The sequence below is a fragment of the Brachyhypopomus gauderio genome, chromosome 10, assembly GCF_052324685.1.
Source record: "Brachyhypopomus gauderio isolate BG-103 chromosome 10, BGAUD_0.2, whole genome shotgun sequence".
Classification (NCBI taxonomy): domain Eukaryota; kingdom Metazoa; phylum Chordata; class Actinopteri; order Gymnotiformes; family Hypopomidae; genus Brachyhypopomus; species Brachyhypopomus gauderio.
In genome coordinates this window covers 2,641,680-2,669,407 of record NC_135220.1, presented here as the reverse complement: position 1 = coordinate 2,669,407, position 27,728 = coordinate 2,641,680, and the positions used below count along the sequence as shown (strand labels likewise).

The 27,728-nt window shown below is 43.3% G+C and overlaps 1 protein-coding gene and 1 long non-coding RNA gene across 2 annotated transcripts in view; both read right to left on the bottom strand.

The window, feature by feature from the left end:
- The window catches only part of LOC143525127 (urokinase plasminogen activator surface receptor-like), a 74,845-nt gene that overhangs the window by 17,834 nt on the left and 29,283 nt on the right, over positions 1–27,728 (bottom strand). The gene's annotated exons all lie outside the window — the stretch shown is intronic.
- LOC143525132 (uncharacterized) lies at positions 21,223–27,582 on the bottom strand. Its single transcript, XR_013133569.1, has 5 exons — positions 27,515–27,582; positions 27,199–27,306; positions 25,695–25,835; positions 24,841–24,951; positions 21,223–23,712 (listed from the first exon to the last, which is right to left on the bottom strand). It is a non-coding gene; the product is annotated as an uncharacterized LOC143525132 (long non-coding RNA).

Genomic DNA, 27,728 nt, shown 5'->3' with positions numbered 1-27,728 from the left:
TTCTTCGAAGTAAGACGCTCAGTTCATGTGCTGTTTTGGGGTTGCCAGCTTCTATCTCTCCCGAAGTCCAAAATAGTAAATACTGTTACCATTAACCTGCCCAAACCTTCTCTTTCTCCTTTCTATTCTCTCTCTAAAGACCTCGTGTCCGTCCCTGGGTCCTACGCTAGTTAGGCAAGCCTTAGGATAGTTAAATAAATAAATCTCATGATCCGACAGTTGTTTATCATTCGCTGTTGTTGTTAATTTTATATTCTTTGTTGTTCACTATTATATCCCTGGTTTAAATTAGTAGATTCACATATAGGTTTAGTTTCAATTTGAGCCAAATCAGTCATATGCTTTGTGTCAATTGTAATATTAATCATTTAATAAATGTGGACATTTATTCATCTTGTCACGGTAGTAAATGCATATTTTGGTCGATGGTATTAGGTCACTGCGCGGAACCAGAACTTAACCCTTTAATAATGAGACTGATCAAACCATATTCCACCTATCTCCATTATCACAATACTGGTTCCTGAGCAATCAGGATGGTGCCCCGTTCATAATCCATAAACTAACATATGTATCCGCTACAGTGCAAACCTCCTTCCATCAGCAAGGGCAATGAAGATGAAACGTGGCTGGGTCTTTCAGCATGACAATGATCCCAAGCACACTGCCAGGGCAACAAAGGAGTGGCTTCGTAAGAAACATTTCAAAGTCCTGGAGTGGCCTAGCCAGTCTCCCGATCTCAACCCCATCGAAAACCTTTGGAGACAGTTAAAAGTCCGTGTTGCCCGCCGACAGCCGCAAAACATCACTGCTCTAGAGGAGATCTGAATGGAGGAATGGGCCAACATACCAGCAACAGTGTGTGCCAACCTTGTGAAGACTTACAGAAAACGTTTGACCTCTGTCATTGCCAACAGAGGATATACAACAAAGTATTGAGATGAACTTTTGTTATTGACCAAATACTTATTTTCCACCATTATTTGCAAATAAATTCTTTAAAAGTCAGACAAAATGATTTTCTCAATTTTTTTTTCACATTTTGTCTCTCATAGTTGAGGTCTACCTATGATGTCAATTACTGGCCTCTCTCATCTTTTTAAGTGGGAGAACTTGCACAATTGGTGACTAAATACTTATTTTCCCCACTGTATTACCATTACCTCTGTTTTTTTGCCGCCTTTCTTCCTCCACTCTTCTGTCTTTTTGATATCTGTAAGGGAAACAGAGAAACAGTAACGAGGTGGGTGCGCGGAGCACGCGGGGGCGGGTGCGTGTGTGATAGGTGTCATGTGTTATTATAATAATTATTAATTTGACTAATATTATTAAATAACTAAATTATGATTATCTGGACTTTACTTATTTTCACATTTATTAATTGTTCATTTGTAAAAAAAAAAAACACATGCACGCGAGCACCCCCCTGGACAGATGGTGCCCCTAGCATTTGCCTATATTGCCTAATGCCTAATGGAAGTGCCGGCCCTGTCACCAGAATTGCACACACTGCAGCAGGGATTTTGGCCCATTCCTCCACGCAGATCTTCTCCAGATCAGCCAGGTTTCTGGGCTGTCGCTGTGAAACACAGAGTTTGAGCTCCCTCCAAAGATTTTCTATAGAGTTTAGGTCTGGAGATCGGCTAGGCCTCTCAAGAACCATGATATGCTTCTAATGGAGTCACTCCTTCATTATCCTGGCTGTGTGCTCTGGGTCATTGTCATGTTGAAAGACCCAGCCCCAAAATCTCGCAATACCTCACTCTGGTCATCCTCTCCTTAATACAGTGCAGTCGTCTATGTCCCATGTGCAGAAAAACACCCTCAAAGCTTGATGCTTCCACCCCCCATGATAGGGATGGTGTACTGGGAACTGTCCTCCAAACACAGTGAGTGGAATTAAGACCAAATATTTCTATTTTGTTCTCATCTGACCACAGAACTTTCTCCCATGACTCCTCTGGATCATTCAAATGGTCAGGGCAAACTTAAGACGGGCCTGGACGTGTGCTGATTTAAGCAGGGGAACCTTCCGTGTCATACATGACTTTAAACTTTTAACCTTTTGGAAACAGTGGTGCCAGCTCTCTTCAGGTCACTGATCAGCTCCTCCTGTGTAGTTCTGGGCTGATTCCTCACCTTAGGATCATTGCTACACCACGAGGTGAGATCTTGCATGGAGCCCCAGTCCGAGGGAGATCAACAGTCATGTTTAGCTTCTTCCATTTTCTAATTGCTCAAACAGTTCATCTTTTTTCACCAAGCTGCTTGGCAATTGCCCCGCACTCTTTCCGGCCTATTGGAGGTCTACAATTTTGTTTCTGTTGTCTTTGGACAGCTCTTTGGTCTTATTAGTAGTTGGTGTCTTACTGATTGTGTGGGGTGGACACATGTCTTTATGCAGCTAATGACCTCAAACAGGTTCTTCTAATTTAGAATAATAAGTGGAGCGGAGGTGGACTTTTTAGAGGGGGATTAACAGGTCTTAGAGGGCCAGAATTTTTGCTGATTGGCAGGTGTTCAAATATGTATTTTCAGCAGTAACACAAACTAATTATTTAAAAATCATACATTGTGATTTCCAATGAAAATTTCAGACTCCTCCATGATTTCTAAGTGGGAGAACTTGCAATGCCTCAGAGTGTTCAAATACTTATTTTCCTCACTGTAAGCTCCTCAGTTTGTTCTTATTTTAGCAGTTCATTGCTATGGTAATTCTGTCTTCACGTTGGTCTCATGCCTAGGTTTTTCCTTAATCGTCCCTTGTTTGTTAGTACTTCCTTTAGTCTAGCGTGGTATTCTTTCCCTTTCCCTAGCTGGGTTTCCTCTTGTGTGTGTTTGTTTTAGGTTTCGATTTTGTTAAGTGAGTAGGTTTTTACTTTCGTCTTCCTTTCATTATAGGCTAGATGTTGTTGCATTTTTGTGTCTGGTTGTTCGTGTGCCTTCTTTTATGAACCCGAAATAGTTAATAGTTTCATAGTTCTTGTGATTCTGGACTGTTGAGTTCTCAAAGTGTAGTTTTTGTGTTTTTGTTTTCGCGTCGTTATCGGGGGTTACTTTGTTTAGTTACTGTGAGTGTTTTTGTTTCTCTCGTTTGCCTAAGTTAATCTAAGTGTCCAGTGTTTTGAATCTGGTTTACATGTGTTTTCTTGTTGAGTGAAGTTAGGCCTACACCATTTGTCTGTTTTGGTTCTTTCGATAGTTTATTTCTTGTTTTCGTAGTGACTCGGGCATTGTATCGTGACCCTCTCTTTGATATGGCTTTCCCCTGTGTTATGTCAGGAAGTCTTGTTGTTCCCGAAAGATTGGGTCGAGTATTTTCTGGGGGGTAGTTTATCCATCTACCTCTTGCAGCGCAATCGTTTGATGCAAAAGAGAAACACACCAGAGTTCAGACTTTTAACCTTGAAACATTTATTAAAGCTTACAAAGATCTTTGGAGAGCAGAAAAAGCGCACACAAACTATCTGCAGCACACCAAATGCAGCTCTGAAAAAGCTGAGTTTCCACAGAGAGGTCTGTCTCCCCGATGGTATCCCCCTTGTTACTCACATCTGCTAGATTATCAAAAAGAGAATGTTGGGCTCTGCGATTACGCCAGTCACATTATGTCCTTGCTCGACTATTTTCTTGTACTCTCCCATTCACCCCACAATCTAGTTTTCTGCAGAACAATATTACCCTTTATTAGTGCATAGTTAGTTAAGCTTATAATCAACATCATGATGATCTTTCATTAAACTTATAATATTCCCACACTCTCCTAAATGTATTGTCCTTAACTTGCCTATTAAATCTGCCGCATCTCTGGAATTGTATCCGCTTTCTGAACCTACACCATTAGGTACACATTACTTCTTAAAAAAGTAATCTGGCAAAAACTATCCAATATAATTGCTAGGTTGTTCTGACAAGACTAGAGTATTTTGGGATGCTCATGGCAGAGTCGATGTTACACTGCTTTGAGTAAACATGTAAAGACCAGACCATGACTGCCCTATATTGTTCCAGTTACTCACACAAACATTTAAATAAGTATTATAGCGGTAGTTACATTATATACTCATATATAGGATATAAATCATTAATCAAGGTAATTTGAAACAACATTCCCGGTTCTGGACTGCTTTGCTTGGGGGGGCAGTAAAACCTAATGAGGATGCATGTTGATAGTCATGTTTTTGAAGCCAGAAATATATTCAAGGCTTGATTTGTGCATGAATGATAACAGCCAAGCTATTGATACTGGCTTAAAGTGATGTATGAGGTAAATAACTAAAAATGCATGTTTTCGAACTTAAACTTAAAACCCAATGATTAAAAAATACATGTTGATTATGTAAATTGAGAAAAAAGATGATCTAATTGTATTTCATTTTAATACGCCCCCTTAATTAAATTGCCATTACTAATAGAACAACTCTATTTCTTGAAAGGCTTTAATACAAATTTAAGTCAAAGCTGACAAATGTACCTACACACAGACTGAGAATATTCAAACGTGGAAATAGGAATGAGTGAGAATATTGGGAATTATATTAGGAATTATATTGGGAATTAATTATATTATTGGTAAATTAAAATATAAAGAAAACAAAAGAATACAAATTCTGTAAAGAAGAGGGGGTATTCATCACATTTCTATTTTAAAAAAGAAAAAAAAATAAGAAAGTACATAAAATAAGGAAAATTTTCCTATCTACTGCACTTTAATGGTAAAAAATCTGGTAAAGTATTGAAGTTTTTATTGATTGTGACGCGCGGTGCAGGGCGACAGAATCCTACTGTCACACACGAACGTCACTTTTATTTCTACAAATATAGAAATAAATATATATACAATATATACAAATGTATAGACTATCAAAGACGAGCATGGGACACTGTGCAAATGCACATTAAATAGACAAACCACATAAGCCCCAAGTGATCACGAGACGAGCCACAGGTGAGACTGATGAACACGTTGAGACACAACCACACCCACGGAGATCCACAGACACAGACGTCTAGACGTAGAAAACAAACACACGCCCAAAGGGGAGGGGTCAGGGGCTGTAACGTGACATTGATGTTATGAAACGTACTGGTACAATGCAGTATTTATGCACAGTGTAACAAATTATGTAAAGACTATAAGTGCAAATGAACAACAGTAATCATATTTTCATTGAAAACAACTATACTCCTGTATATTGTGGCAGTAACACTCCTGCCTTGCAACGAGAAGATCATGTAAAAATAATGCCAAGTAAAAAATTACGCAACCAAACAAACTATATACAAAAAATTTAATCTCCATATGCACACTGTGGATACAATTATCTAAAACCTTTAGCTGAGCCTGTATTCTAAAATGATCTCAGAACGAAGAATTTACAGAAGCAGTCTTCTGTTTCTTTTAGCAAATTTAAGTCAAAGCTGACAAATGTACCTACACACAGACTGAGAATATTCAAATGTGGAAATAGGAATTAGTGAGAATATTGGAATATTCTTTTAGCAAATAATCTGACAAACTCCTCCATATCAAGCCTATTGGTTATTGACTTTTCATGGCCCAGAATCACTAAATTTCTTTGTCATGCAGCATTGTGCGAAGAAAGGGAGTAAGAACTCTTGACAGTGTAGAGAACGAGCTTTCACATGATGCTGAGGATACACCTATCACCAGTGCGGTCACATAAAGAGAATGCAGGACAGGAAATGCTTCTTTATAGTTCTAAAGATGATTGCACACTGCTGAAAGGTTTGCTGTCAAGAATTTATTTTGCAACATAGGCTTTGCCACATTTATTTCATTTCTCAGGATGTTTGTGTCAGTGCCTATAAGTTTCTGTAGGGGCTCTAATATGGCCAGATCAAGAAAAGAGCTATCGTGAGGAAGGAGACCATTAAGAGCTGTCATCAAATCCAGATTTCTTTTACAAAATCTGTTCTCCATTTCAGTAGTGGCTCTGTCTAAAATTTCCAGAATCAACCTCAAAGATTGATTTGGTGTATGACATGAGTCACCAGGTCTGTGCCCCACACTGGAAAGCACCATGCTGTCAGTCAACTGTGTGTTCATAGTCCTTTTCCACTTTGAAGGTGGACTGTTTGAAGGGAACTGTTGCTAAGGACATGATTCACATTTGCGCTGCCACTCACTCACATTTTCTTTTTGATTGCATATTTAAGTCCAGGCGTGACCCTGGACCGTCCTGACTACGTTTGCAGTATTCCTGCACAGCGCACCGTGAACGGAGTTACACATCAGTTCCATTGCTCTGTGATCGTTATTTCAATAAATTCTCCGCACTTGGATCCTTGTCTGCCTGATTAATACGTTAAAATTCTGTAGTGTCAGCCCTTCATTGTATAGTGTAGTCCCCTCCCCATCAGTATTTTGTGTTTCTGTCTAGTGTTTTGTTGTTTTCATTTTAATAAATATTCGGTAACTTGCACTTGCGTCACCCCTGCCTCTGACCAAGGTTACACATGAACCATTCAGCCATGTATCATTTAGGTGGATCGGAGTCCTGCCAAGCACTGAACGATTCGTTTGAATGAATCTTTTCAGTGAACTGATTCTAATGATTCAGTTAATCTAAAAGAACTGCTGTGCCCATCATTATTGTGCAGTACATGATTGGGTGAACCTAAATAGTGTGTTCCATCCCAGTTTTGTGTCCCATCCTGTCTGCCTTATATTTCTGCAATCTACAGTGGTCCTATGTCACTGGCCCTGATTTACAGCCCGACTTGACACAGCGCCCTGGTTACACCCAGGCATGACGCAAGGTCCTGACAGTATTGTTCTTGTAAAACCCCACAGAAGAGTAACAAATTACATTTTGAAAAACAATACGCAGCGGTGCTGGTGATTTGTTAACCACAGTACTGGTTACTGAACAAAAGAGAAAACATTAAAGAAGTTTGGTTTACGCCTATGAAAAATCTAATTGAGGAAAAACAAATTAATTAATCTGTTACTTTCTCTAACCTTTACAGTGTACTCAGTTGCCCCAACATTTTTGTGTATGCAAATTTCTCAAATCGCGATCGCTTCCCTACTACACAAAAGATGCTTCACTAGTAGTAATTGTCCATTCACTCAATGCATTGTTTTATTTTACAGTCTTTGTACAAAATTTGACAGAGGTGTCACAGGGTGTTACATTTATTTGCTTGGAGCAACCAGGCAGACAGAAAAGACACATGCAAGTTCACTGGCAATTTTGTATAGTAGATAAATGACTATGTTTGTAGCATAGACATTGCAACATTTGTGAACTCTGAAAATGTCTGTAGGAAGGTGCAGTCACACTGTCATGTGATAGTTCCTGCATTTTCACGTCTGGTTCTGATGTTCTTAGCAGTGATTGTCTTTGGCACATAAAGACTGGTGGGGCACCATTATCTGGGCAGTATCTGACTTGCTGGTGAACTAAACACAAGCCTGTTTGCTCAATTAATCCAAACACAAGCACACCCTATTGTTCTGTTTGCTGATTGTGGAGCTCAACAGCATCTGTAAGCGGCATTTGGGCTGCGATAATGGCCCTTCTGAGCAAGCCTAGTCTAATAAAGGCACAACAATCTTACTTTTGAAAAAAATATACACTATATTGCCAAAAGTATTTGCTCACCAATCCAAATAATCGGAATCGAGTGTTCCAATCACTTCCATGGCCACAGATGTGTAAAATTAAACACCTAGGCATGCAGACTGTTTTTACAAGCATTTGTGAAGGAATGGGTCACTCTCAGGAGCTCAGTGAATTCCAGTGTGGAACTGTGATAGGATGCCACCTGTGCAACAAATGCACTCGAGAAATTTCCTTGCTTCTAGATATTCCACAGTCAACTGTCAGTTGTATTATAAGAAAATGGAAGTGTATGGCAAGGACAGCAACCCAGCCACGAAGTGGTAGGCTAAGTAAACTGACGGAGTGGGGTCAGCAGATAGGGTTAGGGGTGGGGTTGTTTTTCAGTTGCTAGGCCTGGCCCTTAGTTCCAGTGAAAGGAAATCCGAATGCTTCAGCACACTAAGACATTTTGGAAAATTCCTTGCTCCCAACTTTGTGGGAACAGTTTGGAGCTGGCCCATTTGACTTCCAACATGACTGCACCAGTGCACAAAGCAAGGTCCATAAAGAGTCTGGTGTGGATGAACTTGTCTGGCCTGCACAGAGGTCCTGACCTCAATGCGATAAAACACCTTTGGGATGAATTACAGTGGAGACTGTGAGCCAGGCCTTCTTGTCCAACATTAGTATGTGACCTCACAAATGTTCTTCTGGAAGAATGGTCAAAACTCCCCTGTAACGCTGCTCGCACAGCGGAGCAAGAGGACGGACACAATCGCTGAGAAGAGCAAGATTTATTCAAGGGCATACCATAATCATCGTCCGATAACCAGTCCGGGTCCATAACGGGAGGGCAGTCAGAAAAACATGCGTAAACAGGCATGACAAAACAAGAAACACGAGTAACAGGTAAAGACTCAAAACCAAGAACACACCACAGCAATACAGCAACCAAACATCCAAAATACCAGACGAAGGACAAGGGAGACTCAGGGGCAGATATACACAGGTCTGAAACAAGGAACAGGTGGGAATGATAATACAGGGGCGTGGCAACAAATGAGGAATCACGGAGACAAACGAGCAGGGCGGGACGAACGGGCAAGGAGCACAGACATGAGGGAACCCAGAGTGACAGCTAAGGGAGGGGGCGAGGCCATACGTGACATTACCCCCCCTCAAGGCGTGCCACTCCGGGGCACGCAAGGGCAGACAGGACAGGGAATCATGGGAAGTGGCGAGGGACAGGAACAGCGGACACAGGACAGACCGGAGGAACAGACCAGGGAAAAGCAGGGCACGGAGACCGGGGCACGGCAGGGACAGGGGAAGCAGAGACTGGCCAGGAGCTGGGCCGGGGCATGGCAACACAGGCAGGGACCGGGCGAGGTACGGGAGCAGGGTTGGACGGGACAGGACCGGGAGTAGATACGGGAGTGGGGCCAGGGGACAGGGCGGAGGCAAACACAGAGGCAAAGACACCATGAACAACGGAGACAGGCACAAGGTGGGTCACAACTTGGGGAACAGACATGGGGACAGGGACAGAGATGACACCATGGGAAACAGACACAGGAACAGGAACATGGACACGAACAGACACGGACGACCTCTCCTGGGTCGCGGGAACAGGCGCAGGCGTGGACGACCTCTCTTGGGTCGCGGGGACGGGAGCCGGCGTAGACGACCTCTCCTGGGTCGTGGGGACGGGAACCGTGGTAGACCTCCTCCGGGTCACTGGTACAGGCAGCCGAGGTGAGGAGAAGCGCTCAGGGGGCGTGACCGCCGCCCTGACGTCCTCGGGGGGCGTGTCTGCCGCGCTGACGTCCTCGGGGGGCGTGTCTGCCGCGCTGACGTCATCGGGGGCGTGTCCGCCGCGCTGACGTCAACGGGGGCGTGACCGCCGCGCTGACGTCCTCTGGGGGCGTGACCGCCGCGCTGACGTCCTCTGGGGGCGTGACCGCCGCGCTGACGTCCTCTGGGGGCGTGTCCGCCGTGCTGACATCATATGGGGCGAGTGGGGCGAGTGGCTACTGCGTCCCCCCAAAAAATTCTTGGGGGGCCTTCGGGGAGCGGCTTCCGGGATCGGCGGAGGGATGTCCTCTTCCTCGGGGTCCTGGGTGAGCCTGGCAGAACACACAGACACACAAGCTCCTCGGTTGCTCTCCTTGCGACGGCTCCGCCTCCCTCGAGGCGTCGGGAGCTCGCAGTTGTCATGGAGAGCCAACCGAGGGTTAAGTAAACGCTCGTCAGTGTGTTCAAACTGTCTGCCCGCGACTTGTACTACAGGTTGTTCCTCCTCATAGTGTTCAAGCCGGGCAGACACATAGTGCTCAATAGGAGTTTCGTCGCAAAAGCCAGCCGAAACCGAAAGTGGCTGCGCTTTCTTAGGTCTGCGACGAGACCTCCTTGTCCCCACAGCGCCAGGGGTATTCCTGTCTCTGGTTTGTTTGTACTGAAATACCGGAGAGTCGAACTGGATTAAACCAGCCGACCTCACATCACAGCGTTCGAACTCACCAGAGTCTCGCTCTCTCGCTGTGTCCTTGGTTGGTCTGGTATTATGTAACGCTGCTCGCGCAGCGGAGCAAGAGGACGGACACAATCGCTAAGAAGAGCGAGATTTATTCAAGGGCATACCATATTCGTCGTCCGATAACCAGTCCGGGTCCATAACGGGAGAGCAGTCAGAAAAACTTTTGGCAATATAGTGTAACTGCTCCCTCCAAGTAGAGCACAAGTAACTCAAATAACAACTCCATCCAAGTAGAGCAACAGTAACTGAAATAATCACTCCCTATAGCTAAGGTATACAGAAGAACATCTCTAAACACGTTGACCCTTGAAGCTACAGCAGAAGATCACCACACTGGGTACCACTGTAGGTGGAGGTGCTGCGGTAACAATTGGGGTGATATTTTTCTTGACTCACTTTGGACCCCTTAATGCCCCTTAAAAACCCCATCATATAGGCCCACAGCCTACCTGAAATTTGTTGCTGGCCACAATGCACCCGTCTTCTGATGGCTTTATCCAGGAGGATAATGTACCATATCACAAAGTTCAAAACATCTCAAACTGGTTTCTTGAACATGACAATGAGATCGCTGTACTCATGTTCATAGTCACCAGATCTCAATTCCGTAGATCACATTTGAGACATGGTGGAATAGGAGATTCGCATCATGGACGTGTAGCTGATAAAATGCAGGATCTGCATGACGCCGTCATGTCAGTATGGATCAGCATCTCCGAGGAATGTTTCCAGAACCTTATTGAATCTGTGCCAAGCAGAATTAAGGCTGTTCTGAAGGCAGATAAGGGTTAATCTTGGAATGGAAGCCATCAAACCAATGAAACAAAACTCATGTCATGCTAAGATAAATTAGATTTTGGAGTCTTCAAAGTATGTCATGACATTCCCATATATGGAGAGTACTTGTAGGCTGAAGAAAGCTATTCTCTGAGGGTGCATCTAAAATTGTTTGCATGTGTGTTTCAAAAATGTATTCTTATATAAGCTAACACCTTCCCCAAAATTATAGTTGTGCTAAGAACAATCCATTAGATTAAAAAGCCTTTATTACTATTGAAAACATTAAATCAGGTGTGTTGGTGATAGATCTTTTGGGCCTTTTGGGGTGGTGAATAATATCTTTCAGCAGTGATTACTTTGAAGAAAATTAAATGTGCAGTATGTGTCCTAAAGCATATAAAAACATTCAACACTCAACGAATCATCTCCTAAAGATAATAATCATAATAATAATAAAAATAATAATAGAATAATAATAATTACTATTATTATTATTGTTGTTATTATTGATATTGATGATTATTGATAATCATCTCCTAAAGAACAGCATACAAATGTTCGCATACTTTGTGAAAGAGTACACTGCTAAATATACATTAGAATTAGATTTTTTATATTCAGCAAGAATCAATAAAGTATTTAACTGGGTGATTTGCATTGCTTTGACTAGAAGTGTACCTTTTTACAACTTCAATCATCTGTGTGCCGCTCACTGATTAATACATTGTTGAATAAATACTTGACAAGGTGCATCAAGGAATGTTTCCATTTAAGTTAAATTTCTTTAAGGGTATACTGTGCACTGGTCAAGAGTGCCGGAGGCTACACTCCTCTTATGAGTCACCTCTTAAACACACACCTGGCAAACTCACAATTGCCTCCTTGACACACATTCTCTCAGATCACTTTTTTGCATAGAAATTTGCAAGTCAAATAAGATTCTTACTCCTGATATTTTACAGGGGTCCTAAGCTGCAGGTTGCAATGCAGCCAATGCAACAACAATGCAAACAACAATTTTTCAAAAAGACAATATCATAAAGGCCTCAACAACATAAAAAAAACAAAAATAATAATAATATATTATATATAAGTTATATCTCCTCAAAGGAAACGAAACATATACAACGCCTAACCACTTTAGTATAATGTATTGACCAGGCAGAGAGGGATCCAAATGCAGATGAATACCGCTTTTATTTAAATGAAACACTTGTACAGAAAACGGCAGATGAATCATTAGCACTGGGATCAGTAGCAACAGCGTTTTCTTGGGGTGGTCAGGACAGTCCAGGGTCATAACGGTGGAGCAGAAGTCAGGAGGTACAGAGGGACTAGGCAGGAGACAAGGTCAGGGTCGTAATCGAGGGTCAGAACACAGGCGATCAAACAGGTAATCGAAAGGCTTAGTATGCAGCATGTGTCGGCAATACTTGGCAACTAGGAAGTGGAATGTGGGCGTATAAGTATAGTTTACAGGGGGCGTGGTGATGAGCGTCAGGTGAGACTGGTTCAGGGAAGATCAGGTGGCATTCCTTACATTTAGCCACAAATACTGTACACCACACAGGCACACACCCAGAAAAACACACAAATACTGTACACCACACAGGCACACACCCAGAAAAACAAAAAACACTCATTCAGGATGTCTTGCTTGCTGATCTTAAGGACAGGTACATTACAACTTCAGAATCATTAAGTCAACTTCATTTCATGCTAGGGGAATCAAGGGAGTTGGTCCACCACTGATTTATCACTGGGCCTCAAAACAAACTGGCCCACATTAACTCTGTGTTTTTACATCTCCAACTGTAATATGAGCAAACAAAATGTGTGCAGAATGTGATGGAAATTTGGTGATTTCCATTTATGTCAGGCTTTCTTAGTATACATTAAACACATTAGAGATAGGTGTTAGAGATCTTTTTACATATACGTGTGGTAATCATGGCACTGAAGCCATTCTCGTGACTTCAGTAGGCCTCAGATGTGTGTGTGTGTGTGTGTTCTCTGGCCTCGGCTGAGGCCTAATCTGATGTTCCTCTGGTGTTCCTAAAACTGACCTCGCTGGAGACACCAAATCTCTACTTGGAAGGGACTACGGCGACATCCAGTCTGTCATGACATCACGAGGATGCTGAGCGTGGAGGGGGCATGCGTCATATGCATCTGTTAAATCAGTGTTAATTATTTAATGTATTGTCCAATCACATTTGGTTGATCACCTCGTGTTCACCTCATGGACACCGTGTGTATTGATGATTAAAAGTATAAAAGATGAGAGTTCGGAATGAGGCATTAGCTCTCTTTTGCAGACGCCTTGTGCGTTTGTAACAGGGATCTCTTGGAGAGGGGTCTCTGAGCTCTCTGCAACAGACACCTTGTGTGTGTGTGAATGAGATCTCAAGGGTTAATCCATGTTATGTTAAAATAAATCATTGTACTTTATTATCAAACCCAACTGCTTCTGACTTTTATTGTGCTCACCATTTAAGGGTTTCGGAATTTCTATCACATTTTGGCACCCCAGATGGGACTCCACGACTGAGGACGGCACACCTGAGGGGGAGACTAAGCGCTTAGTTCCTGAAGGCCTTACTTCAGTCAGCCAATGACAAATTCCGTTGAGCAGGACTCGCAGGTGTGTGTGCCTCCTCGGCGTCGGAGCGGAAACAGACGAACAGTTAAAGTAACTAAACCCTGGTGAGTACAATCTGTCAGATAAACTTATTGCAGAGGTTGTGACTTCTCTCCTGGTGCGTGTATAAACGGTGGGGGTTATCGGGCAGGGTAACTAAGCGATTGAGTGTTTCACCCTCAGCTGAGAGTCGAGGACCAGAGTATCAGGGAGAGTGAGAGTCAGGTTCTGCGTGAGTGTGTTGTGTGAGGGAGCGTTTTAATTTGTCTTCAGAAGCAGCAAAATGGGTGGATGTGCCAGTTGCCGTACTGACGGTGGGATCAGCGAGATACTGCGCGCACATCCTAGAGTAAGGTACATGAAAGAACGGTATGGGTCCGAAAGTTTAAAACAATTTCACATGTGGGTTTCAAAGTGTGATTTCCCAGAGGGAGGGAGTTTTAACATGAACCAAATTGCAGCATTAAAACGAAGTTTGATAAAGGAACAATATAATGGGTTTAAGGTAAACTGGGAGGCTTTTGACTTGTGGGAGAGGGAGGCGAAACGGCGGAATTATAGACTGCAAACAGAAACTAAATATGAGGTTCGACAGGAATTTCAGAATCTCCAGTCTGTTAAGTGTGTTGCAGATCCAGACCTGGACGGACATCCCAGGCGACCCCCAACCGCCCACCCAACCCCACCCAACCCCACCAACGTCAAGGCCCAGAAACCAGTCAGAGGAAACAAGCCTCCTCCAGCACGTCCAATCAGCTCAGTGGCTCTGCACACGAGATCTCAAGACGGGCAAGACGCAACAGCCGGACCAAGCCAAGGACAGATGGTCCACGTCAGCGAGCCGTCCCTGCCCTCACCTCCAGAAACAACTAACGATCAGGTGATGTGCCCAATGGTGGAAGTGGCGGGTCAGGATGGGCCTATGCTTGTTATGAGAACATGGATTTTTGCAGATTTACAGGAAGTCGTAAAGCAGCTCAAGCACCCTAGCGATATTGGGGGGCGTAAGTTTGCATATGAACTGGACATGTTTTGCCGTGAGTTCAGGCTGACGTCACATGAGCTGCACCGACTCCTGGGCCTGAAAGGGAGTAGAGGTTGCAAGGATCCAGATGGACTGGTCAGTCAAAAACATTCGGCTGGTCAACAGTGAGTGGTCACATGAAGGTAACGAACATTATCGGACAATGTTACATGACTTGTGTTCAGCAATACGGGATGCCTTTCCCCTTGTGATGGATTTAACCAAAATAGCTAACTGCAAGCAGGATGACAGAGAGACTGTGCAGGAGTACCTGTGTCGGCTCACCCAGGTGCACGACGCTCACTGCGGCATGGACAATCCCGATAGGATGGACAACGGGCCGATCACACCCTATGAAGCTCATTTGCGGAATGCTTTCATTAATGGTCTGAAGCCGGAGATATCCGAGAAGCTGAAGGACAGCCAAGATGGAGGTGATTGTACAACATGCTATCCACGTGGAAAAGCGATGGAAAAGGGTGAGTGCCTGGAAGCAAGACAAAGAACCGCGACAAACACAACTTTCCATGGTTCAAATGGTGAGGGGCGATGAAAAAGGCAAAGACTGGAAAGGGCAGAAGAGCACTAAAAAGGTGAAGAACCGCAGGAGGGATGATGACGACAACGCTTGTTACATCTGTGGAAAAGAAGGGCACTGGTCAAGGGAGTGTCCACGAAGACAGGATAAGCGGGAGAAGCAAGGTCAGCAAAGTCAAGGTGGGGACTGATGGTCTGAGGGGTCGACTGGTGATGTTCCGGAAGGGTCAGGTAAGACACAAACTCTTCCTATGCTTTGCAACGAAGAAATGCTTCCGCTAACTCATACTGAGGCTGTTTTTATTTTATTATCTTAAAAAAATAAAAAAATTAAAAATGTATGCCCTGCAATGAAGAAATGCTTTTGCCTTTAAACGCAAAATAATGGGGAACTGTCGTCTGGGGGGGACATGCTGTTTTTATGAGACAAATGCTGCTGCTGATTGGTTCAGCTAGACGGTGCAGGGTGAAATGTTGGTGTAAAAATGGATGTTTGGGGTCAACACATAGGCGCGGGGAGGTTAATTTGAACGGAGCAGGCTATGTTTCAAAGGGTAAACAGTGTGGCACATATTTCTTTGGCCAAACCCACTGATGGGCAGTGGGATGATTTGGGGGAGTGGCTTGAGCAAGTGTTGTGTGCGGTACAGTCCATCAATGGACGTTTTTTCTAAAACCACTGATTGGGTAGTCAGGGTAAGGAGGGGAAATAGAGCTGTATCTTGGCAAGTTGCCAACATTCCATTGTCCAAAGATAAAGGGTGTGTGTGTGGGACTGGAGGGAGTCCCGCAGACTCTGTGGTCCAAGGGAAAGGGTGACGTAGGCTTAATCAGGGAGTGTGAGCCGGTGTGCAGCACACCTAAGTCTGACTTCAGGCCTTGTAAACCACAGTATCCCTTGAAGCGGTCAAGGGGATACGACCAGTCTTTGAGACATTGGTGAGGGGGGGGGGGGTAATTGTTCCATGTGCTAATTCCAATTTTTCCTGAGGAAAATTTAGGAGGCCTGGTGTACCGGAGGAGTGGAGATTGATAAGAGGTCTCCAGGTGGTAAAGTTAGCTGTGGTAGCGAGAGCCCCGTTGGTACCGAATCCCTATACAACTCTGTCACAAGGCCCACCTGACAGGAAGTGGTTTTCGGGTGTTGATTTGGCTAATGCCTTGTTATTTTTGTACAGGCGCATGCAGACTCACAGGTTTTGGGTTGATTTTAAGTTTTTCTGCATTGAAATACAAGCGCTGCAAACATCCCTAACATTGGGCTCGCCTAACTCCATTTGTCCAAACAGTAGATGAGAAGCGGTGACTGAGATCTGTTCCCCAAGGCCAGACCTGAGGGGGATCTGGAGCTATTTGTGGACGGATCGGCATCACATAACCCAGCAACGGGGTAAAACTGTGTAGGGTATGCGGTGGTTTTGCAACACAGCACTGTTGAATCTGGACCACTGCCAGAGCACTGTTCGGCGCAGGCAGCTGAATTAGTGACTCTGGCTGAGGCATGCTGAGTGGTTCTAGGTGAAGCAGTGGCGATTTGCACGGTCAAGAGATATGCCTTAGAAGTAGTGCACGACTTCGGGGCTATCTGGACACACAGGGGGGTTCTCACTTCCTCGGGGAAGTTGATCACACATTGTAAATTAATTGCTGAACTTCGTGATGCCATCCTCCTCCCGAAACAAATAGCTGTGTGTAAATATGATACGCATACTACCGATAAAGATTCTGTTTTTTCTGGGTAATGAACGGGCAGGTGTGGCTGCAAAGTGACTGCAGGTGTGGTCATTTAAGCAGAATTTGGACAACATGTACACTCTGTGTGCTGATAACACCATTGTTTCCCCAACAGCTGAGATTAGCGAGCTCCAGGACACAGCAGCCGCCTCTGAGTTGTCTGCGGGGCGGCGTGGGCGAGGGAGGTGGAACCCGAGGGGGGGGGGATTTGGGTTGGGCCCAATGACGAACCGTTTCTTCCTGGGAGCATGTTTCCTGTGTATGCACAATTCCACTCTCTAACTTTATCTCCAAAACATGCTACATGTGCTGATCCTCTAATAAACTAATTTCTGATCCTATCCTTCCTCGTCACTCCAAATGAGAATCTCAACATCTCAGACACCTCCATCTCCCTCACCTGTCTCTTTGTCAGTGCCACTGTCTCTAGTTCATTCTGTAACGACGGTGGGTAGGAAGGAACACACCGCGTTAGAGAGAGCAAGGTAGAGTGCCACTAAAAACCAACAGAACTAAAAGGAGCGCCTAAATAAACGCGGACTGCTCAACTCGTAAAAAGAAATAAAGCAAACAAAGGACGCCAGGGGAAGTAGCTGGCTACTAGCAATAAAAGCTGCTAAAACAAAAACCCTTCCCACACAAACAGCAACGGGATAGGAAGGTAAACAGGTTGAGGAAAACTTGAGGGAGGTCAGTAAGCGATGCAGGAGAGAACTCTGAAAAAGACAGAGAAAACAGGCAGGAGAGGTAGGTGACGGGACAACTACAGAGGCAAACATAGCAACAGAGAAAGCAGTGAGAGGCTGAGAACGTAACAGCATAACCACAACGAATCAGCAATGATCCGTCTCCACTGGCTTCCTTAAGAAGCCATGGTAACAGGTGAGACAGATCATTGCTGATTGCGTTGCTGAAGTCTAGGACTGGTTTGGGTGCCCCTTGTGGATGTAGATGGCACGGCATCCGAGCCAGCCCTGACACATACAACATAGCAGATCTCACTACTGTCCTATAGATCTTTCCTTTCATTCTAGCTGACACCCTTCTATCACAGATCACCCCAGACACTTTATGCCATCCACACCACCCTGCCTCCACTATCTTCTTTACCTCTCTTTCACTTCCTCGGTTACTCTGTACCCTCGACCCTAAGTAAGTAAACTCATCAACCTTCACCAAATCAACTCCTTGTAACTGGACCTGTCCACCGTCTGCCCTCTCATTCACACACATGTACTCTGTTTTACTCCTGCTCACTTTCATTCCCCTGCTCTCCAAAGCATATCTCCATCTTTCCAAGCTCACCTCCACCTGCTCCCTACTCTCACTACAGATCACAATGTCATCAGCAAACATCATAGTCCAAGGGGACTCCTGCCTAACCTCGTCCGTCAGTCTGTCCTGTAGAGTTTCTACATCTGTTGGCATTGTATTTAGTGAGCATGTGTTGACCACGAAGCTCACTCTATCTTTATAGTAGTGCGTTGGTACTATAACCGTTGAAGGACTTTAGCGCCATCTGCTGGTTACTGACTGACATATGATACTTACGTGCACAGTTGATTTGAGGACAGCCAGTGGAAGTTCACTCCATCATCTGGGTGCTAGGTTGGAGGAGATGTACACCATGTTGGTTTATTGAAGGGTCTACACGGGGAGCGGTGGCTTACTCGTGTGGCCTCACAATGACGTGAATGACAAAGTACTGGAAAGGTTATTAAAAAGGATCCAGTGAAAGAGGTGTAGATACGTTTAATAAATCTCAAAGCAAAAATGGGGGGAAAAGACCCTAGAATGACTTTGATGTACTTTGTTATAATTTTTCTCCCCCTTATAGGTGTGTTGATTTACTTGCATATATTTAGCATGAGAACATCTACCCAGTAAGACACAAAGCAGTAAGGATGAGACTTCTCAGAAGAGGTAAGAGGAACAGTGTTTATTCTGAGGATGAAGTCATGTCACACCTCCGTTCCAGACCTCCAGCGTGGAGCTCAGCTACACACAGAAGCATGGGTGGAGGTGGAGCAGCTACACTTCCTGCTTGGCTGAAAAGTTTGTCGATCATCTTCTGAAACGCCTTCTTCCCCCATGTATATGTACACAGACTCACACAGCTATTATGCTATTACAAACCAGTTTTGATGAGCAACCCTAGATATTAAATGGAAACACACCTACGAACGAGTGAGACAGGTTACAGTGTATTTACAGTTTGCATTTACACAAAGTGTGTCAGCCCCTGGTTTCCTGAATGCAGCTACAAGAGCAGACCTCCTGAGCCAAGCCAGCTGCATTTATATCAAAATAATTATAAAATGAAAAAAACTGGCGAGATTATCAAAGACCATCCCACCATCATAGAGTTTTTCCTTGCCACTGTCACCTTTGGCTTGCTCACTAGGGATCTGGACCCATAAGATTGTAAAGCTGCTTTGTGACAACATGTGTTGTGAAAAGCGCTATATAAATAAATTTGACTTTGACTTTGACTTAAGCCTGGTTTATACTTTAGCGAGCGACCGTAGCGCGACTCCGCCCACCTCGCGCGACCCTGCGCGAGCGGTGGTTACTTGGAGCCTGGTACTCGACGCGCCGCGAGCGGCGCGAGGGTCCGCGCGGCGAAAATGACATAATCGCTGTGGCTCCGCCCGTGCGCGAGGGTCGTGCACCTCTCGAATTTTGTAACTTCGCGCCCACGCCGCGCTTCAGCGCGATGGACAAAGTCATGTTTGCCGGGTTCATACACCTATACAAGGTGGAATTAAAGCACTTGTACATCACTTTAAAGGTCCATTTCAATATTTCCCAGCACGTTAAACTTAATTAAGTTAAATATTTATACATATACTCGAAATGAATCGAAATAATTCGCTTTTTTATCACATTAGTTTATGGTTGTTTATTTTCAAAATGCCCAATCTTAACGTCTTCACATTCTCTCGTGTTTCACCCTGGAATTACAAGAGGCTCGTATTTGTTAACGTATCGTTTCGGACAACACTGCAAAGCCATATTTACGTTTGATGCCTGATACGGTCTCTGGTCAGGTAAAAATGTTCTTTCACCGGTTTTGCAGAGGTTTTTTATTCTCCACTGCCACCTATCGTTTCGGAGAACACTGCAGTGACGCTCGCGACGTTCGCGAAAGTATAAACGCCTACACCGCTCGCGCAGGGTCGCGCGAGGTGGGCGGAGTCGCGCGCTACGGTCGCTCGCGAAAGTATGCATGACTTTGTCCATCGCGCTGAAGCGCGGCGCGCGCGCGAAGTTACAAAATTCTAGAGGTGCACGACCTCGCGAATTGACAGCGCGCGAGGCCCTCGCACACGGGCGGAGCCACCGCGATTACGTCATTTTCGCCGCGCGGACCCTCGCGCCGCTCGCGTCACGTCAAGTATAAACCAGGCTGTGTTGCCACCTGTCCCGGGCTCTGTTCGAAATAGACTACTACATACTGGATACTGCATACTGGACTCAGTATATACTGGATACTGCATAGTATACACTGGTCCTCGTAGTAGTATGCAGTACAGTTTCCAGTATGCGACAAAAGCAAAGCATACTACGGGGTCACGTGAACGTAGCGTTGCATGATGGGATGCAGTACACCACGAAGATAGCTCTGTTCGCGTACTGGAATATTTTGCGGAAGTAGTAGGTCATCCGGGTATGTTTCGCGTACTGGAAATTTTCATTTTGGTCACATACTGCATACGACATACTGATTTGGGGCTCGATCAGTAAGCCAGTAGTATGTAGTAGACTATTTCGAACACAGCCACTGTCCTGCCTACCGGTTCTAATGCGCATGCTCCAATTTCCATCTACTGCGCAAGCGCATCCAAGATAGCAGCGTCCATGAAGGCCATATTGGTAGCTTCAAAAATTCACAATGGGAGTCAACGGTGACGTACCGTTCATTATATATACAGTCTCTGGTCTATATATGTCTTGTCTTTGTACCAGTTGACTGCTGGTCATTGTATCCTTAATTTGGATTGTGTCACGGGTTTTTGGTTGGCGCACTTTATTCATTAAAACCTCCCTTTTCCCTGAGACTTGGCATGATCGCTTCCATTTTATTTTGCACTCCCTGCCTGTCACAGAATGACCAGCCACCCTTCAGAAGCTGCCAGTCTCCTTTACTTTCTCCTTCATATATATATATATATATATATATATATATATGTATGTATGTATGTATGTATGTATGTATGTATGTATGTATGTGTGTGTGTGTGTGTGTGTGTGTGTGTGTGTTAGTTTGGATGAATGTATGTCTTTGTCCTTGTCTCTTTTTGTATAGGTGGATGAATGTGTACGGGGGGGGGGGGGGGGGGGGTTATTTATGGGTGCAGGATAGCTGAGTGGCGATTGAAAAAAACAAAAACAGAACTGGAAGTTCCAATGCACCGGTTTATTAAGTTCACAGTGAGGAGTGCCTTCAAAACCCAAAAGTCATTAACAAATAAATGGGAAAAAAACCAAAAGAAAGAGGGAAAAAAAAGTCAAAATAAAGTAATCAACTCAATACACACGTATCAACCAGGCCCTAACCCATCTGCACCCCAAGCCAGCTCTCTCTCTGCTCACCTGCCTTTTACAAACCCATTAGCCTATTGGATTCACCCATCCACTGGTACGTTTGCAGGTAAGTTTTAAAATATACAAGTTCTAATTACATTTATCTATTTAAACTTAACTCAAACATTTTATTATTTAGTCAATATTTTAGTATGAGTATAAAACATTTAATATTAAAACATTCATGCTGGAACCTTAACCCCTTTTGAGAACCATAAAAGCAGGTCCTTCCCCCCGGCTCAAACATGAGAAATGGAGCAATCCACTTGTAGCACAACCTCAAGACCAGTGATGTCAACGCGTTTAACGCGGTACTTAGTAACGCGTTACTCTAATCTTACCACTTTTTTCGGTAACGAGTAATATAACGCATTACTATTTCCAGTCCAGTAATCAGATTAAAGTTACTTATCCAAGTAACTGTGCGTTACTATTTTTATTTTCCCTAGTAAAAATATATATTTTTGTTTTTTTTTGGCTCAGTTCTACTTTTGCGTCTGACCGTTGCGCTCGACTCCACACGCTGCGCGTGAACCTATGAGAGCAGCAGTTTCTGCATCGGTTACCGAACCTGCTTTAATATATTGTTACTGTTAAAAATGTTCTTCCAATAAAGTGAGTATTGGATACATTTATTTTGCTGCTGAATGTAACTACTAAAGTAACTTGTAATCTAACGTAGTTACTTTTAAAATCAAGTAATCAATAACGTAACTAAGTTACTTTTAACTTACATTACATTACATTTTCAAGGTAACTAAGCTATCACTGCTCAAGACTACATAACCCATCAACCACCTGGGCTCAGGTCCTTTGACCTATAAGAGTTTGCCAGCATACTGAAACAAACATGTAGGTAGAACTAATTTCAAAGCCCACAATAAACAGTTAAATATGCATGGAATATAGTAATCCTCTACACTATCAGTTGGCCACCCTGAATAGTGCAAGATAATCACAGTTGTTTATTTGTTTTTCAGAGTCCTGACAAGGTCCAACTAGTGTTTGCCACTGCAACCCTGTGGGTACCAATAAAAGAGTCTTTAAAACTTTGAGATTGTCTTGTGTTTCTGTCCATTACAATATCTCACAGCATGGAACGGACGAGAGCTCTGTTACAATGAGAAAACCCTGTTTATTCAGTGGATGCCAATTATTGATGTATTCCTTACAATTTAACAAAATGCAACACATTAACATGAAATTAAAGAAATGTGTTCAAATGGAGAGATTATACCATATTGTACGATTATACCATTGTATGCCTTTTCAATATTTAATCTTTTGTGGATTAAACACCAGTTTCTGTAGAACAACCATTTATCAAAATGAGCTCAGTGGAAGAAGAAGGAGGGCAGTAGAGGTCCCAGCATGAGGAATAAGCTCAGATTAACCATGTTTCCATTGTTAGGGCTGGGGCTAGTCCTAGGGTTAGGCTTAGGACTAGTGCTAGGGCTAGGCTTAGGGCTAGTGCTAGGGCTAGGGTTAGGCTTAAGGCTAGAGTTAGGCTTAGAGCTAGGGCTAGGCTTAAGGCTAGAGTTAGGCTTAGGACTAGTGCTAGGGTTAGGCTTAAGGCTAGAGTTAGTCTTAGGGCTAGTGCTAGGCTTAAGGCTAGAGTTAGTCTTAGGGCTAGTGCTAGGCTTAAGGCTAGAGTTAGGCTTAGGACTAGTGCTAGGCTTAAGACTAGAGTTAGGCTTAGGGCTAGGGTTAGGCTTAAGGCTAGAGTTAGGCTTAGGGCTAGTGCTAGGCTTAAGGCTAGAGTTAGGCTTAGGACTAGTGTTAGGGCTAGGCTTAGGGCTAGGGTTAGGCTTAAGGCTAGAGTTAGGGCTAGGGCTTGGGCTAGAGTTAGTCTTAGGGCTAGTGCTAGGCTTAAGGCTAGAGTTAGGCTTAGGACTAGTGCTAGGGCTAGGGTTAGGCTTAAGGCTAGTGCTAGGCTTAAGACTAGAGTTAGGCTTAGGGCTAGGGTTAGGCTTAAGGCTAGAGTTAGGCTTAGGGCTAGTGCTAGGCTTAAGGCTAGAGTTAGGCTTAGGACTAGTGTTAGGGCTAGGCTTAGGGCTAGGGTTAGGCTTAAGGCTAGAGTTAGGCTTAGGGCTAGGGCTTGGGCTAGAGTTAGGCTTAGGGCTAGGGCTTGGGCTAGGGCTAGGGTTAGGCTTAGGGCTTGGGCTAGGGTCAGGGTTACACAGGTTCCCCACACAGCAGCTCATTATCATTATGCCAAATTTCTGTTGGAGAGATGCAATCCCATCACACATGCTTTTGGTTGCACATCCCTTCATTGGCATGTTATTACCTCCTGCAGGAACTGGGGGTGGAGGGGGTGTGGGGGGGGGGGGGGGTAAAGGGTGAAATATGAGTGTGAGATTTTTTTGTCACACGTATATTAATGTTTTAAAATAATCAGCAGACATCTGAGGGGAAGGCCTAGAAGTATCATCACCCACTTACTGACTCCTCAGTGCACATATACAAGCTGAACTGTTAATCGATGCATTAACAAACAGAACAACATAAGCTTGTGCATGATGGATTTCCCATCCCACAATAAATTGGATGAAATTGCAATTCAGATTTTTCTATACTTGTACAAGCCTGAGTAATTCTCAAACTGCTTATGGGATAGATTATCATCTTTATGTTGAATGGATTTCTACTCAGAATTGTCCACATACCTTAATTTCTAAGGTTTTTTAAGGGGGGGGGGTAATCTATGTACAGTATTGTAATTTGCCCACATAGGTTCTGCTGAAAATAATATTGGTCTACAGTTGACCCCTAATTTATAGGATCGTTACATGATTTTCTAGATATTCTGTTCTTTTGAAAAATATTTATGAATTTAACAAATGGGACTTCCATGGCCATCTTTAAAGAAATTCTTGAAGACAGTTACAAAAGTTGGTGTATTTCATTTAGACTAAAGGCTGACAAATGTGATTAGTGAATCAACACAGATTAATGTCTAAAGACCAGAAAAGACCAATAATAGGAGCACAAGAGTACTTCAATATATGGTTTACTGTTCATTCATGAATTAATTGTCATGTGACTTGAATGTTTTCTGATGTTTCAGAGTCATTAACTGTGTCTAACTTGTCTACCCTGTTTCAAAGTCAATTACTATGCTGTGTTTAATCTACTCTGTGTTTCATGGTGATTTCAGAGAGAAATAAATATTTGCACAGGGCTTTCAACAGCAATTCATCACAGGCAAAACTGTGTTCCCTGAATGCCCTTTGAACAAGAAATGTAATAGCAGTAATCTTTGGTCTACGTTAACGTTCTCACTTTACAGACCTGATCATACACAAATTTGATTAAAGAAGCTTTCTATGTGTGTTAGAATGTTATATGCTGCAACATATGGTCTTCATCTAAAGTTTTTAACAGGTCATTAGACATTTGGAGATTAAGAACATAAAGACATTTTCACCTGATGCGCTGATACATTGATTTTCATCTCCCTGACATGTGATATTTCCTGAACAGGTGTGACCATCACAGGTGTAGCAGCGTTTCCCATTGGGAGGTTGTTCTGGTTGACCTTAACACAAGTTCAACATTTGGGTCAACACATTTTTTGACAAGTTATAATTTACAAAATCTAAACCTAACTACGTTACTCAGGGTTACCCATCTGTGCCGTGATAACACACACACACACACACACACACTAGTGATCTGTGGTGCACACATGCCCAGAGTGGTGGGCACCCAGGGTGCAGTTGGGGTTAGGTGCCTTGCTCCAGGGCACCTCAGTCATGGTCTCAGGTCTGGGAATCGAACCCACGGTAAATACAGTAAATATAAACACTTTTTCAAAATTACAAGAATATGGTGTGAATTTTACAGAATTTTTAAAGTTTTAAAAACTTTTCAAAGTAAAAGTGTTAGAACCAAAGACGGTCACTGGTTAGAACACGTAAGCAAATTAACAATTTACTGCACCATGACTGCACCAAACCTACCCGTGACTGCATCAAACACTTTTGCAAAATTACAAGAATAAGGTGTGAATTTTACTGAATTTTGAAACTTTATAAAACTTTTCAAATTAAAAGTGTTAGAACATGTAAGCAAATAAACAATTTACTACTGACTTTTAAATATCTATTTTGTATACAGTGGATATCCATCATCCAGTCCGCAAATCAAACTGCAGCTTTCAAAGACAATTTAAAACAGTCATATTTTTACTATATGCTCTATTCAATCTTCTTTGACCTCTTTGAAAGGTTTTACCTGGTACTGTTTGGTTAAAACTTTTAATAATGTTCTTGGTTTTACCTGCCACTGTTTGGTTGTTGCAAAGATCAGTGTTGCAGCAATTAGTAACTATTTTCACCAGTCCCAGGTTTAAACTCCCATTGACGCACTCAGCAGGGGCAACACAAGACTTCAGCTCCAAATCCATCGGTGGTGCACCAGCTGGAGAAAATCAAAATTCTGATGTGTATTGTGAATATTTTGGACACTTTATGGAAATACAGTGCTGTGATAAAGTCTTTCTGAATTTGTACATTTAAAACACTAAATGACATTACATCTTAAACCAAGACCTGAAATGGATCAAATGGGCTCTGTGTTAAACATTTATATGTACTAAGAAACATTATTGAACATCCAGTGACCTGTGAAAAAGCATTGCCATCCTTCTTTGAAAAGTTGGTCAACGCAGGTTTAACACTGTTTTGGAAGTATCTTTGTTTTGTTTCATCTGTGATGTTGTTCACACCCTCCCTGATGTGTTATCTTGCTTAAACAGCACAGATGTAATTTACATGGCAACCCTCGGACAACATGGTAGCTTGGTGGTTAGCACGTTTGCCTCTCAGCGCTGGGTGGATTATCCATGTGTCTGTGTTTCCTTCCACAGTCCAAAGACATGGAGGTTGGGTAAATCATGGACGTTGGGTAATAAGGCTGTCCCTACAAATGTCTATAGTCTATCAATAAAAGTGTGTGTCTACCTGTCTAATAAACATGTGTCTTAGTTTATATGAATGCGTATTTGCATTCCCAGTGGTGAATGGTGTTCTGCCCTGGGTGTGTCTGTATGCCCAGTGGTGGATGGTGCTCTGCCCTGGGTGTGTCTATATGCCCAGTGGTGGATGGTGTTCTGTCCTGGGTGTGTCTGTATGCCCAGTGGTGGATGGTGCTCTGTCCTGGGTGTGTCTATATGCCCAGTGGTGGATGGTGCTCTGTCCTGGGTGTGTCTGTATGCCCAGTGGTGGATGGTGCTCTGTGCTCTGTCCTGGGTGTGTCTGTATGCCCAGTGGTGGATGGTGCTCTGTTCTGGGTGTTGTCCTCTCTCCCCTTCCTGCACTTCATTCAGTTCCAAGGGGCTGAGGCTTCTGATTGAGAATATACTGTGTGCAGTGGACTGGATGTAAAAGTTTATGACTATGTTAATTGTAAAGGTATCTTGGTTATAGTGAAAAGTGCTATATAAATGTGATCATTCATTCTTTGTTAATGTAGGTTCTTTGGTTGGTTGTTTCCAAAAGTACACTGACTTAAATATTTTTTTTGTTTGTTTGTGTATTTGTTTACCCATTTATTTTTCTTCAAGTTCTCTCTGGGGCTCAGTGGAAAGCAAAGTGTTCCTTATGTCACAGTTTAATATCTGCTCAAGCTTGTCCAACATGATCTGAAGTCAGAAGTCAGTCCAATTGGTGTAGCCACACACAGTTCTTCCTTAGCCAACTTGGTCATACACACTTAGTGCTATAATTAACATTATTTTTATGGTGCCTTAGACAATAGTCTAGTCTTGATATATATTACTTACCTCCTTCTGTAGTTAAAGTCACACGGATACCGGCACACCCACCAACTGTTTGCGTGCATATTCCCGGAGATTGCTCTAGTGTATGCTGACTACATGTCAGTGCCAAAGCTTGATGAAAAGAATGTACTGTGAAAAGTTCTGTAACTTTTTTGTATTTATTACAGAAGCATGCATAATTATAAGAAATCCTATTAGTGATAAATTGTGCAGTAGCAGTTCTTTAAATTGCAAATTCAGAAAAAGAAAGATGTTCATTTAAATGCTAAAAGCATTGCAACTACAGTTAAGTCCATATTTAAAAACATTTGCATTATACCTTTGTAGCAAAACAAGCAGGTGAGTATCAGTGTGAGCTGCAGACCCATCGTTGGTCATCTGGTTACTGGTCTTAAGATAGAGGGAGTAGACTGGTTTGATATAAACAAGATCAGTGTGGGCGTGGCCTCCAGTGGGCTGAGACTGGTACAGTTTCATTTTGACAGAAATTCACCTTCACTCCCATCCTTTTTTTAAAGGATCAAAGTTGTATC